General features: G+C 42.7%; 1 non-coding gene across 1 annotated transcript; it reads right to left on the bottom strand.

Annotated features, from left to right (window-relative positions):
• Positions 1-4578: 4578 nt before the first annotated feature.
• Trnas-cga lies at positions 4579-4652 on the bottom strand. The gene has a single exon. It is a non-coding gene; the product is annotated as a tRNA-Ser (tRNA).
• Positions 4653-5175: the final 523 nt, after the last annotated feature.

Genomic DNA, 5175 nt, shown 5'->3' with positions numbered 1-5175 from the left:
CACTTACGTTGTTTTTATTGTCATTAGTAGCTTGTGATATAGTTGTGAAATATTGAGCACTGGAGCTTGACAATGAATTTCAGTTCTGAGAAGAATAATTCTGTCATTGCATTTGTCATAGTCAGTCACTCTGTTAAACGCTTTCCTGATTATCAAATCAAATGGCTCTGAGCAAAAAATGGTTCAAATGACCCTGAGCACTATGCGACTTAACTTCTGAAGTCATCGGTCGCCTAGAACTTAGAACTAATTAAACCTAACTAACCTAAGGACATCACACACATCCATGCCCGAGGCAGGATTCGAACCTGCGACCGTAGCGGTCACTCGGTTCCAGACTGTAGCGCCTAGAACCGCACGGCCGGCTCTGTGCACTATGGGACTTAACAGCTGAGTTCATCAGTCCCCTAGAACTTAGAACTACTTAAACCTAACTAACCTAAGGACATCACACACATTCATGCCCGAAGGAGGATTCGAACTTGCGACGGTAGCGGTCGCGCGGTTCCAGACTGGAGCGCCTAGAACCGCCCGGACACACCGGCCGGCTTTCCTGCTTATTAACACTGAACCACTTGCTACACAAGTGTCTGATGTTTAGTTAAAACACAGAGCCAGTCCGGTCAGAACTACTGGTCCTGTCCCCTTTTAATTTTATAAATTAGTAACTTGAACGTATTTCACAAGATTTTTCAATTTTCCCACGAACCCGGGACCTCTACCACTGCACCATCCATTAATTCTGGCGTTCTTTAATCTCTTCACAATTCTTTCCAACACTCGCCACGACGAGTGTCGTCTGCGTGAGAAACAGGAAGAAATGAAGTGCATCAAAGAGGTTGGAAGACAAAGGACTCAGCCTGTCTCCCGAGAAGCGAATCACTGAGCATTCTGAAGTGCGTGTCTCACCTTTCACTGCGGGAATTTCTGATGACTGGACAGAGGCACTCGCCGTTCGCTGTAGGGATGCGGGCAGCTACACGGCAGGAACGGCTGCGCGTCACTTCCTGATGCGGCTACTGCCGGCCATCTGATAGGATTTTCCGCCATCTTTCCCCAACCCCGCAAACAACGGAGGAAGTAGTAGTTTACTCCTATGGTAAACAGTAGGCAGGGACCCTCACGTAGTAGTTCAGTACACAATTTGTAATACATGAAATCAGGTAGAAGCATGCGGTTATTGTACACAGGAGTTGGAGGAAAAAACCACAAATGCGTGACGTTTTGAAAGCTGAGGGGTACAGTTAAGGGATGGAAACGGTGCAGTTGACAGTAAATTTTTTACAATTAATGTTTAAAATAACGCTAATATAGGGATCAACACATTTTACAGTTAGTGAAAACAGATGCTGTATTGCCAGTTCTGTTATGATTCTGTGCCCAAATGTATCAGACTTGAGAGCATTGTTCCTTCTTTATTTGCACGGTTTGACTATAAATCTGGCCTTTATAAAATTAACGAACGATAAATAACCTAGTGATGAAACGTCTGGGAATCTTGGTGGGTAAACAACCACACTGTTGCTATCGAGCCACAGTTCACTTCTTCTGGGGAGGGGGTGAGGGGAGAGATTGGGGGGGGGGGGGGGCAGCTACAGTATGTTATAGTGTGACACCCTCCCACCCCACCACTCCCATATTTAACTTGCCATCACCTCTCGCCCCCCGTTTTAATGTGCCACAGATAGCTATGATTAGAATAATAACAATAAAATAATAATTATGTGTTATAATAGTAATGATACATGGCTAAGCGGAGTGCTTTATACATCTCTTTCAAGAAATTCTAATGTAGAAAATACAGTATTTAAAAAGCATATGACGAAAAATTTTGGAAATATATGTTTCACGCAACTGATTTAAAATCTATAATAGCAAAACAGATTATCAAATCATTGACAACATCAAATTTTACACGCTATAAAATCGAAATGCACATTCACCATGATCAGTATTTAACTTGGCAGCTGTGAACTATGGCTAAGCGAATATATAAATGGGAGAATGCTGTTTCTTTTAGTCATTTCCGCCTGCGTTCAGCGGGAAGTCAATCTTTATTTCTTAGTGAAATCGGTGGGAGTCGAATTCCTACTATTTTGCTTTATTAAACTTCCTGGGGTTTGCCTGTTTTGTGTAACCACGAACCTTGCTCAACATGCTGTCGACAGTTGGAGTGTTTTCCATACGCAGTCTAGCGGTTGTCATGTCGGCTAGTAAACGAAAATTATCCTGTGTTAAACATGATCTGTAACTTTTCAAGCTACTTTGTTCTCTGAAGGGATCATGATCTCAATGACACCAATTCTCTTCCCCCTCTTCCCCCCCCCCCCCACCTTCATTTTACATCCACATTATCAAAGAAATATCCTTCAGTTTCTCTGAAAGGCGGATTCTGAAGGAATCGTGGATATTTGATTGAATGCAGCAGTTGCACCACTGGGTTGTTTATTAGTGATTCTTCAACACACTTAACCTGAGAAACAACGCTAAAACAGACCATCCACAGAAGTGTTAGGGTTTTCATTTCCTCATTCTTGGTGAAATACTGATAACTGTGAATGGAAACTTCGATTTTATATTTTGTGAATTATGACATCATCAAGGTTCTGATAGTTTCATGGCATTATAGTTGTCTTCGAATGCTAGATTTTGTTCTGTATCGCAACGTCTGGACTTTCTGTTAAAGCAGAATAGTATTCACTGATATAAGGAGAGAGAAGAAACTCCCCACTCCCCACCCACCCCTTCGGCCCTCACAGAACCCCAGCTGGACACTGGATTCACGCCCCCTCATCAGTTTTATTGAGCAGCTGTATTTTATCCGCTACCGCTTACCTAATAATTACATGACAACTCTGACTTTCGAAGAATAAGTTCTTGCTCTGAGACTAACGGTCTCTTTGGTGATGAACATTATTATATGCCATTATTCTCATATAGCTTAGACGGTATTCTGTGTGTTAACGATTCTGATGCCGCGGGGACGATGAATCTGTTATTCCTTTCCCAAAAACCATTGTTACACGGTATGTTTCGACAGTAAAGTGTCTATTAGTCTGGCCCGGCAAACCTGAGGCACCTCATCTCTACGATTTGTGATATGTCTACAGTAAGTAACAGAAACATTCACTTTTAGAGAGGCTTGATGGACAACTATATAACAATTAATGATAGATATGACAAGTTGACACCGTAATTTCGTTCTCGTTTAGTGACAGTATGAATTTGTTGCCAACCGTTACTTTTCCATTAAAATGCGAAGTATCGCTGGAACTGTGCGTAGTTAAACGAGAATTATCGAGTTCTCTACTGAAGCCCACAACTGGCAGAATATGAAGAAATGCTAACACACCGACAATGACACAGTAACTCGAAAGTTCGAACATTGTCAGTATTTGTTAAGCGTCTGACAAAATTCTTAGAACTAAGGCAGTACTGTACAGCACAAATCTTGGGAGGGAAAGGTGCATGGCTCGTGAAGAGAAAGTTCAAAAGATTTGTTACGGAGTCTTCCTTCGGTTCTTGGTAGAACAACATAATAATAAATTAAAAGCACCAGTTTGATTTTGTTCTACAATATTACTTTTAATGTCTGAAGATGGCCTTGTAAGCCGAAAAACGATTAACACGAGAAAAGTGATGTAGAACAAAAGCAAACTGGTGCGTTTCATTTATTATTCAAGAGATTTATTTTACTTTTGCTGTCAGCATTTCCCCCTCTCCCATAGCATTCAATACAACTTTTGTTAGTTAATTCCAATAAGTATCTACGGATGTACAAGGTACAGAACATGACACAAAATATCCAAGACGTTTTCAAATGGTTCAAATGGCTCCAAGCACTGTGGGACTTAACATCTGAGGTCATCAGTCCCATAGACTTAGAACTACTTAAACCTAACTAACCTAAGAACATCACACACACCATGCCCGAGGCAGGATTCGAACCTGCGACCGTAGGAGCAGCGCGGTTCCGGACTGAAGCGCCTAGAACCGCTCGGTCACAACGGCCGGCCCCAAGACGTTCTTCTCTGCTACAAAAGCATTGGAAATCTGTCATGTTCGGCTCAGCAGTGCAACAAACTCATAAAGCAGCAACAACGCTCTTGGGGAAACAGTCTGACACAATGTACCATTCTTCAACAGGCAACAAAATTTAACACACTATGTACTGTTCGAAATTTGTACGTCAATCTAAGTTTACAATCACATAGTCAGTCAGTTATTCTAAACTTGATGCAGTTTCTAACGATTCCGCCGTGTCATTAATAGACACGTTCTCGAGTGTGAAGCCATGTTGATGGTTCTGTTTCCTGCACACACAAGGAATGGGCAGTCTGACAGGACACTAGAAAAAATTATTACCATTATGAATGTGGTCACGAATTTTTCGCAAACGTATATCTTACACTGAATCACATGTATTACACCTGCAGTGCAACTGGCAGAAAATGAAGACAGTCTGTACTGTTGCCAGAATTCCCCCTCCTCCTATGACATGGTGCACTCCAGCATGAGATTTTCACTCTGCAGCGGAGTGTGCGCTGATATGAAACTTCCTGGCAGATTAAAACTGTGTGCACCGACCGAGACTCGAACTCGGGACCTTTGCCTTTCGCGGGCAAGTGCTCTACCATCTGAGCTACCGAAGCACGACTCACACCCCGTCCTCACAGCTTTACTTCTGCCAGTATCTCGTCTCCTACCTTTCAAACTTTACAGAAGCTCTCCTGCGAAACTTGCAGAACTAGCACTCCTGAAAGAAAGAATACTGCGGAGACTTGGCTTAGCCACAGCCTGGGGGATGTTTCCAGAATGAGATTTTCACTCTGCAGCGGAGTGTGCGCTGATATGAAACTTCCTGGCACTTGCCCGCGAAAGGCAAAGGTCACGAGTTCGAGTCTCGGTCGGTGCACACAGTTTTAATCTGCCAGGAAGGTTTCACATGATGCACTGTTCCCAGATTTTCCCCCTCCACCAACCTTCCGAAATACGGCAATTTCCTTATATGTAAAATGCCCAGAAATTCAAAATAGTCTAGCTGTACGACAGGAATTTCCCCAACCCTTCTTACATCTGGCTTACACTTGCAAGCACCACCGTTATGTACCATATAATACAGCACATTACAGGATGGTATACTATTGCACTGTACCTGGATGCAATACCTGTGTA

The sequence above is a fragment of the Schistocerca piceifrons genome, chromosome 1 (assembly GCF_021461385.2).
Source record: "Schistocerca piceifrons isolate TAMUIC-IGC-003096 chromosome 1, iqSchPice1.1, whole genome shotgun sequence".
Lineage (NCBI taxonomy): Eukaryota > Metazoa > Arthropoda > Insecta > Orthoptera > Acrididae > Schistocerca > Schistocerca piceifrons.
Note: the sequence above shows the minus strand (reverse complement) of the source record. Positions and strands in the feature narration are given on the sequence as shown.